Source organism: Cetorhinus maximus, chromosome 21 (genome assembly GCF_964194155.1).
Source record: "Cetorhinus maximus chromosome 21, sCetMax3.hap1.1, whole genome shotgun sequence".
In the NCBI taxonomy this organism is placed as follows: domain Eukaryota; kingdom Metazoa; phylum Chordata; class Chondrichthyes; order Lamniformes; family Cetorhinidae; genus Cetorhinus; species Cetorhinus maximus.
The window spans coordinates 72,360,265-72,370,778 of NC_135899.1; the positions used below are offsets into that span (position 1 = coordinate 72,360,265).

Here is a 10,514-nt window from a genome sequence, read left to right on the forward strand (position 1 = left end):
GACTGATGCGCACCACTAGCCAGACCCATCAACAACACTTGCAGGCCAACCAGGGCCATACAGGTCACTGAGGAGGGTGAAGGTACCAGGAGCTCCTCAGCACACTCACCTTCCTCCACCTCCCTAGTCCTTCTGCCACACTCCTCCTCTGCTGCACATGTGCTAGTGCCCATGGCTGCCCTTGCAGTGATGCAGAGATGCAGAAGCCCCAGACTGGTGGAAGTCCCCAGTGGGTGCCTGCATGACAGAGAAGTGAGCAACCTGCCTCCACCTCTGAGGCAACATGCCAGGCACTTCATAGGAGTCTGCAAGAGTGAAGGGCGTCATCTCGCTTAGAACACTAATGGATTCACTGTGGTTACACTTTTAACATATGTACATAGCACATTTGAAAACTTCTTTAACATATTTACTTACACTTGTACTCAGTGCATGTTTGTACACCAGATCTCAAAAAGAAAAGTAACATTATGAAGGTATTCCTTACCAGTAATAATGAGAGTGACATGCTGAGGTCAGCCTCAACATGCTGTCAGCAGGATCAAGGTTGTTGGCTGATTTGTGATGCTTTGGAGAACTTCTTCCTTCTCTGCTGTGGCACATAAGATTCCAGTGTTCAAAGGCTCAAGCGCCGAGATTCTCCTTGTATCTTTCATTGTCCAGATCAGACTGCGGAACAAATGCTGGGCAGCAGGTGCATCTCAGCCATGAGTGCTGCGTGCAAGGCACTCATCCACTTGTTACACATTGACCCAGGTGTAGGCATCAGAGCTCGAGAAGCCATGTATGGTGCAAGTAATATTGGTCATCTGCTGTGTCCACTACTTTGCTTGTGTTTGCATTTCAGGTGTCACAGGATGTGCTTTGTGCTTTAAACAGAGGTATATGGAAGCCAGGAATGTTGCATATGACACGCACATCAGAAATTGGACCACTGAAAGTATCTGTGCACTAACCACTCTGGCCAAAGAGCTGTTGTTGCACAGCTACGGGCTCCGCATGTGTGAGATGTGTTATTTTGTGGCAGACGATGTGTACCAGGCAGACCAAACCCACAAGGGAAACTTGGTTGGACTGTCACAACAGTTTTGCAATTTGTATTTATTACAAGATGTGTACACTGAATTCAGAAGTAATGAGTACACCAAGACCTTGAGATTTTAAAAATTAAATTAAAATATTTATTCACAAAATAAAAGATTTCAAGCAAATACATCAGACTACAATTACTTAATACTATAACAAATCCTAAAATTCCTAATTAACCTGACTCCCAATTACACAGCCCCTTTATGGCAAAAGTCCAAAATAGATTTTAGATTTTAAAAAAGAGGAAACTAACACAGTACCCTCTTGACATTGGAATTCCAAATGTCTTTCTTTAGCTTTAGTTACTGGACATGACAGACTTATGCACAAATGGCTGGAGGCTTCTCAAAGGCAGTTTTACACACTCCCTGTTAGATCTTACATGGCCATCTCTCACATAGCCTTTCATTCTCCTTTATATATTTTTCTCTCTCTTTAATATGTAAATTCTATTGTTCCATATGTCTCTGGAATGGTACCTTTCCCATAATATAAAAACTTTCATGTTGCCAATATTGTCAGTAACCTGTGGGAAAAATAAACACGCGCCTTAGCCTTGCTTATCTGGCTAGTTGCAAACAGACTAACTTCCCTTTGAAATCCAAACAATCCCTTCACTTATCTAAAAATGCAAATTCCCTTCACACCTTACATGCTAAGCCAGCATCCATGTTTACTCGATAGCACTTCAAACACATTTCTACACTTAGCTTCTTTTGATAATCCCCAAGTTTGCAGTCTACCTGACTCCAAATGTAAATAAATCACACAGACGGAACCAACTATACTCATACCCATAAGCCTACTTTACAATAAACCAGAAAAATATTATGAAAATTACTATACTTTTGTAACAGATGCCTTATTTATATGTATGTTATAACATACAATCCCAAAAGCATGCATAGGGTTTGAATTGATGTTGTGTCACTCTCAGCATTGTGGGCATGGTTTGATTATAGACCATTTGGTGGCATAGGTCCCATGGCAAATGTGATAAAGGACCTTATGAGAATCTATTTTGTACAAGGACCCGTCTGGTGATGATCTCCTCCTGCACAGAGTCAGCCCTGCCTCCCTGGCCATGCCTCCCAGTTGCTCTTCTATTGACAGCCTCCTCATCCATTACAGAATCCTTCAAATAGACAAGAGCTTCCTTCCCCTCATCTTCCTCCTCTGCAGAGGTTGGAGCTCTGCCCATGGCATTGTCATCATTGATTTGTATGCCGCTACACTGCGCAATAGTGTGCAGCATGCAGCACGCTACTGCTATTCTTGATATCCTTGCTGGGGCATATTGCAGAGCTCCACTTGCGCAATCAAGGCACCTGAAGCACATATTTACAATGCCAATTGAATGCTCGATGATACTCTTGCTGATGACATGGCTGCTGTTGTAGTTGCACTTTGCCTCCATTTGTGAGGTCCTAAAGAAGGTCCTTATCCAAATCTTTAAGGGCCCTTGTCCCCCAAAGCCAACCACAGATCTGCATTGGTAGCTGAGTTGGGAACTCCTTAGCATGAAGGAATTGTGGTAGCTGCTAGGGAACCTTGTACACATATGAAGGAAGGCCTTGTTCTGGTCACAAACCACCTGTACCTTGATTGAGTGGAAGGACTTCCAGTTGACGAAGGTGTCCACATGTTGGCAACATGGGTGCAATCAATAACACCCTGCACCTGAGAGAGCCTGTTAATTGAGGAAAGGCTGAGATTCTCTGCATCTGAGAAGCAAAATCTACCGGGAAATTAACATGATCCTCCACACGAACAAACAGGGCATTAGTTACAGCCTTAAGTTACAAACTGGGCTATACCAGACAGGTCTCCTGATGATACCTGGAAAGATCCAGGCTCAAAGAAGTTGAGAGCAATGGTTACATTCACACCTACTGGCAGGGCATGGGGGTCAATGGATTGTGGCTCAAGTTGCTGCTGGACCATGTGGCATTTCTCCGTCACCACCTCTTGGCTTAGCCTCAATTACCTTCAGCACTTGGCCTCAATCACATTGATGTAGGATGTCCTAGGTCTGTATATTCCTGGTATGCTCTTGTAGATGGTACACACTGCTGCCACTGTGCGTCGGTGATGGACAAAGTAAATGTTTGTGGATGGGGTGTCAATCAAGTGGGCTGATTTGTCCTGGATGGTGTCAAGCTTCTTGAGTGTTGTTGGGAGTTGCACTCAACCAGGCAAGTGGAGACTATTCCATTACACTCCTGAATTGTGCCTTGTAGATGGTGGACAGGGAGTCAGGGGCTGGATTCCTAGCCTCTGACCTGCTCTTGTAGCCACAATATTTATATGGCTAGCCCAGTTCAGTTTCTGGTCAGTAGTAACCCCCAGGATGTTGATAGTTGGAGATTCAGTGATGGTAATGCCATTGAATGTCAAGGGGCGATAATTAGATTTTCTCTTGTTGGAAATGGTCATTGCCTGGTATTTGTGTAGCACAAGTGTTACTTGCCACTTGTCAGCCCAAGCCCAAATCCTGGATATTGTCCAGGTCTTGCTGTATTTGGGCATGGACTGCTTCAGTACTTGAGGAGTCACAAATGGTGCTGAACATTGTACTATCGTCAGCAAACATCCCCGTTTCTGACCTTATGATGGAAGGAAGGTCATTGATGAAGCAGCTGAAGATGGTCGGGCCTAGGACACTAGGCTTTTTGGCTCAGTTGCAGTAACTTAAGTGGCCACTGCCTTAGCTTGTCATAGTTATTGTTTGACTACAATATTGGTGCTGTTGAGTTGTTCCTGCTTTATCCAGGTTTACTCTAAGCTCTGCCACAAAGCAATGATTGAGGGGTGAAAATGGAGTGCCTGCTTCAAAGGTACACTTAAACAGTGAAAAAAAAACTTTTAAAAAGCAGGCTTCTTTTAGCAGATAGGAGCTGTTACTGGATGGACTTTTTCTTCCCAGCTCAGCCTGCAGTATTCTAACTTCCTCAGACCTCGTGTAGAGTCAGCAAGCAACAGTATTGGATTCATCTGCCTGTGGAATTCCACTTAAGGTTAGACTTTCCAGAGTCAGCTAATTAATTTCTGTTCCTGCTTAAACTTTGCAGCAGGTAGACTTATACTGATTAAGCTCTCCCAGATTCAAACAATTTTACTGGAACCTGATGCTTGCAAGGTGCAACAATGTCGCAGACTGGAGGTACAAGAATGTTGGATTTCTACAGAGCTACAGAATCACTTATACATGACAAGTCTTGATAGTTGTTTCTCTGTCACACCAGTTATTTTCTTCTGAGGTGTGTGAAGGGTTGAGGGTCAAAAACCATGCTACCACCATGTTAAATGCTTCTATTTAACATAAACACACCAATCATGTGACAGGGATTGGTAAAACAATAATCTGAATTCCTTATTTGAAGATAAGACTATATGCAAATAATGTTAACTAGGAGGCTAAGTAAACACGTCTGACTCCTACCATCTGCTGCTGTAGATTGAATACAAGTTATGGGACTACTACATCACATCCTGACAGGGTGGTAGTGATTGACAGTAGGTTAAGATTTGCACGTTTAAAGATAAATATACATTATATCACAACAAAGTACAGAGACAGGGAAGTGGAGCAAGGGAAGGAAAGACCAAAACCTTGGGGTGGAAGGCCCAAAACACACTCAAAACATTTTCTTTATTTCAACTAAATGAAATTTATATCAAGCTATCCTCAAAGTATTAAGCTTTTTTAAGAACCATAATGGTTCGTGGAGTAAATTTACAAGAAGCGTTCACCTCATTGGATGGAATTTTACGACAGCAGGATTTTATGTTCCTGCCGAAGTCAATGGAGTTTAGAATGGCTCGCAACATTTTATGGCCCCATCCCCATCGCGACATGGCCGTAAAATTCCGGCCATTGTCTCCAGGGTTAACTGTAAATGCCAATTCATCATGATTGTTGGATACACTTATGATCAACCACAATGAGTCTCTAATAACCTCTGCTTTATCATAGATTATCATTCCCTTCTGAATAGGACATCTGTTCAGCTCTCGTCTGGCTATTTGAAATATCAGGCTAACATACAATCTGCATGCTTACAAGGAATACTGAACAATATAGGGCAAATGGTAAAAGGGATGGTGATGCAAGGCAAAAGGAGATGGTAAAGGTACAAGTAAACAACAAAAGATATGTCTGGAGGAGGTGTAAATGGGAATAGCAGAATCATTGCCAACAGCTGCTGTCTGAAAAAATGGGAACAGAGATTGAGAGCTGAAATTGTTGAACATAAGGCTGAGCCTGAAAATTTGCAAAGTGCTTAATTGAAAGATGAGATTCTGTTCCATGAGCTTACATTGAGCTTCATGTATACTAGTGTTGGCTTTAGTATCCAAGGGCTAGAGACGTTCTGGTCTTTCTCCTGCTTATTATACGTGACTTTGATTGCAAAGTATGCACACAGCTGTGTAACCTGATTCTCATGAAGGTTAACTAGCTGGATGCAAAAGTATAACAAATATTTTACATTGTAAACACTTCCCTCCAAAATAATTTTGTTTTTAAATTAATATACCACCTAAGTGGTGCAATTTCTTCAATAATGGCAGCTTTTAGAAAGTGATCATACTAGACAGGTACAAAGGAGATTTATAAGGATGTTGCCAGGAATGGGAAATTTTATTCATGTGCAAAGATTGGATAGGCTGGCACTGTTTTTTTTGGAACAGGGGTGGCTGAAAGGAGATCTAAATGAGGTGTATAAAATTATGAGAGGGCTCGCTGGAAAGGCCCTATTTCCCTTGGCAGACGGGTCAATAGCCCCTGGGGCAGAGATTTAAAGTAATTGGTGGAAGGATTAGAAGGGACTTGAAGAGAAAATTTTTCACAGGGTGATGAAACTCATTACCTAAAAGAATGGTAGAGGCACAAACACATGTTGCATTTAAAAAGTACTGAGATATGCACTTAAAGTGCCGTGACCTACAGAACAAGTGCAGGAAAGCGGGATAAGGCTGGGTCTCTTCTTTTTTTGGCCAGTGCAAACACAATAGGCTAAATGGCCTCCTCCAATAGCACAATGATGTCCATGATTCTACAAATGCAGAAATGTAATTGTATGCAGCATACTCTTCTGTACTCAGAACTCTGCAGTATCTGGCCTGCATCTGAACATATCTGAGATGAATTTTTAAGGAGGATAGCTGGAATTGTGGAGAGTTTAAACCAATGGAATAAAGAGCAAGGGTAATGTAAGAGTAGGATGCTTCAATGGAAATTTGAAAATTTTAGAAGATATCTCAAATGAGCAATCGGTTCGCTATCATCCATTTTACATTATCACACAAAGTCAAAATCTTTCCCAATATGTTGCTGTCCAACAACTTGACTTAATTCTGTGTAATGAGCTGGAGAAAGTGGATAACAAGTAAGTAAAGCACTGACTACAATATAATTATGCTCAGTGCAAGAACTAAAAAGAAAAAACACAATAGACTAGAAAAAAAAGCACATTTTAAATGTGATCAAAAGAGGTCTACATCCTTTCAGATAGAATGGAAAAACAGGCAAACATAACCATGGATCACAATGGGAAATATTTAACCAGGAGTTTGAAAGGTTACAATTCAAGTATATTCCAGGAAGGAAAGAAAGTGAGACAGGGTTCCCACCAATGAATAAAGAAATAAGATAAAATCTGAAACTAAAAGTGTTGAATGCTTAGAATCTCTATAGCACCCTTAACAATGTCTCAGCATGTTTTTACAGCCAATGCAATACTTTTGAAGTGAAGTCACTGTTTTAACGTAGGAAAAGATGTAGCCAATTTGCACACAGCAGGTTCCCACAAATAGCATTGTGATAATGACCAGATAATCTGTTTTTAGTGATGTTGACTGAGGGATAAATGTTGGCCACTGCACCAGAGATATCTCCCTTGATCTTCTTCAAGCTAGTGCCATTGGATCTTTTACATCCACCTGAGGGGGCCTTGGTCCAATAGCTTATCTGAAAGATGACATCTCACAGTGTAGCACACTCTCAGTGTTACTCACAATAAGTGCTTATATCTTTTATTCTCGTTTATTCTCAAGGCAATTCTTGTACTACAGACTTAATCCAGTCCTTTCCACACACAAATACTCCAGCTGTGTCTGTTTATATTGTTTGGTGGGTGAACCAATGCCCATCAACTGTTTTAACTAGCAATTGTCATTAACAAGGTAATTGCAATGCAATGTAATTTTTTTAATTCTTCCATGGGATGTGGACGTCAGCATCGCTGGCTCAGCCAGCATTTATTGCCCATCCCCAATTGCCCTTGTTCAGAGGGTATTTAAGAGTCAACCATATTGCTGTGGGTCTGGAGTCACTGGTAGGCCAGAGCAGGTAAGGATAGCTGGTTTCTTTCCCTAAAGGGTGTTAGTGAACCAGATGGGTTTTTACAACAATTGGCAATGGTTTCACAGTCATCATCAGACTTTTAATTCCAGATTTTTATTGGGTTCAAATTCCACCATCTGCTGTGCCAGGATTTGAACCCAGGTGTCCAGAATATTACCCCTGGGTTTCTGGTCCAGTGACAATACCACAATGCCATCAACCCCATCTGGTGTACTACCAATATGTTGACACTCAGTACTGCTCGGGGATGTCAGCTTAGATTTTATGTTCAAGCTCCTGGACAGGGACTTGAACCCACAATCTTCTGACTGAAAGTGTTACCTACTGGGGCAAAGCTGAAATATTAGAAAGTATATAATTATAAAAAAGGGAAGTCAGAATAAATATAGGCTACAAAGAGAGGGAGATTAAAAGGCTTCAGAGGTAATATAGGCAATATAGAACATTAAAGGCAAGAAAAAGGTCAATTTAAGAAAAAGCTTTTTATGTAGCAAGAGAGTAAGTAATCAAAGAATAGGACCGTTGTTAAAAATTTGGGTCTCCTAAAAATACCTTCTCAGTTTGGTGTTGCCATTCATTCATGGAAACAGGATCTGTACCCAATGTAATGGAGTGAACTTGCACTGCTCCCAAGTCTAAATATTTTATCCACCTCATATAATACTTGGTTTGAATTTGAATACTTCACTCTGATAATGAAAGTTATTTAAGCTTAATTAGCATCCTAACAATAAAAAAATGTACAGAATGAGCCAGGAAAGTATTAATATTTTATTAAAATTGTATTTGTTTTACAGTGCTGATGATGAATAACTCATGTATCAGTGAATTATGTTCTGATGACATGGTGAAGTTTCAAACTTTTCACCTCTTGACTTTGAAATCTGGCAACATCATTAAAGTGGAATTTCTTATATTTGATCTTGATAAATGATCTAAGGATGTGAGCCACAAAATTGTAAATTCTACTGCTGTTTGACTAAAATACCAAGTAATTCCTCCAGCTTGGATCAAAGGGTTTTCTAAGACTCTGGAAACCAACAGGGAATAACAATCTTTGGGATAGCTACATTTGCACAATTACACACATGCCCTCTACTTGTAATGACTGTTTCTGTGCAAATGTGAACTGTTTAATCCATGAAAAAGTAATTATCTATGAAGTTCAAAATATTGCCAGGCAACTACAGCTTCACCAGAATTTTGTCAGAAGATTATTTATTTCCAAGCTGATCTCCTGTGATATTGCAGAGTCAAGACCTATAGTTTTCACAAGGTAGTAGTGGAGTCATACATTTTGTCATCTTTTTCTTTAATACTTTGATATAATGTTATTATTTATAGTTGAATAGTAAAAGTCTGTTGTGATTTATAAGCAGACAAGTTGAATTGTTTGGAACATTGAAGCTTCTCAGTCTAGGGTCAGAAACTGGGGGCAGAATTTTGCCCTAATTGGACAGGATCGGCGGGGGTGGTCGGGAAGCCGACTGCAGCCCGCGATCAGAGCCAGACCGCGATTTCACACTGGTGCGCCAATTAAGCCTGTCACATGAGCAGGGACATGTTAGAAATTAGGATGAATTTTATTTTTATTTTTTAATGACGGACCGAAACCTCATCCTGGCTGTGGATGAGGTTTCGCAAAAAATGCAAAGCCCGTTAGGTTGGATGGGCAGCGAAAAATTTAAATCAATTGGATTGTTAATGGCCTTGATAGGCCTTGTAATTGTCGGTGGGTGCACTGCCAACTCCTGTGCGCCCGCCAACCAAAATATCGCGCGAGTACGCGATGATGTCGGGACGCTCGCCCGACGTCATCGCGCGTCATTTTACATTCGAGCAGGTTGGATGAGCGCCCACCTGCTCAGTGAAAAATCCTGGCCTGGGAGACACAAAACAGTATTACAGAGCAACCACTGGCAAGAGGATGTAATTACACTGCCACAAGTTTACACAGGCAATTCTGATTTTTACACAGAATACAGAAAGGGTCAGTAGTGGTAATATTTTAATACATTATAAATGCCAAATACAAAACCTTTCAGAATAATGTTATAATCCTATAAAATATTTAATACCTAAATTTTGCAATTTATAAGTTTCTGCACACGGCAATAAAACAACTAGGTTAAACCTGTTATTGGAGTGAACTATTTAAATTCAAGCCTAGTACTATACAAGCTGTATATATACAGCACAATAAATTAAAAATAACTTCAATTGGCTAAATTTCTTCTTTTTGTAATGAAGATATTATTGAAACTTTTATTTGTCTCCCATACTTGAAATAAACTTCATTCTATCAAGGACTTTAACTATTAGTTTAATTAAAATAATTTGCAATGTGCAATGTTTGATATCATCTCAATGTCACATTTTGTTTAGATGAAGAATGCTCTTCAGTCCCAATCACCTTCTGTGTAAAGAAATACTTGCTGATATCTGTCCTAAATTTGTTCTTCATAACTCTAAGACTCTTATCCTGCTGATTATACCTGAAAATATTGTTCCAGATTTAGTTTCTCTGATTTTGTTACATTTTGTAATCTTTATTAAGATCCTTTCAAAGATTCAGAATTTTCCAGGAACTTTACCTTAAATCAAATGGTTCCTCACAGCTTTCCTCTGACTCCAGAGATGGGTCTTGTTCCTCAACTCAAGAGTCCCTCTCTGTCAGCCCGGTCTTCAAATAACATGTTTCGTTTTTCAATTAGATGACATTTTGAGATTCTTAGTGTATCAAGTTGTCCTCCAAGTATTATGTTCTTTTTAAGAGCCATAATGCTTCATGGAGTAAGTTTGCAAGAAGTGTTCAACTCATTATCTCAAGAGTTAACTGTAAATGCCAAACATCATGATTGTTGGACACACTTAAGGTCTACCACAATGAATCTCTTAATAACCTCTGCTTTATCAAAGATTATCATTCCCTTCTGAATGAGACATCTGTTTTATAGCACAGCTTTAGTCTGGCTGTTTGGAACATCAAGCTAACGTATAATCTGCATGCTACAAGGAATACTGCCCAATATAGGGATTGGGCCTGGGTTCTAAAACT

The 10,514-nt window shown here is 40.2% G+C and overlaps 1 protein-coding gene across 1 annotated transcript in view; it reads right to left on the reverse strand.

Moving 5' to 3' along the window:
• col8a2 (collagen, type VIII, alpha 2) overlaps nucleotides 1-10,068 on the reverse strand; it is a 419,777-nt gene extending 409,709 nt beyond the window's left edge. Inside the window, exon 1 of the mRNA XM_078567142.1 lies at nucleotides 10,051-10,068. The gene's annotated coding sequence lies outside the window, so the exon portion shown is untranslated. The remainder of the gene's footprint in view (nucleotides 1-10,050) is intronic.
• Nucleotides 10,069-10,514: the final 446 nt, after the last annotated feature.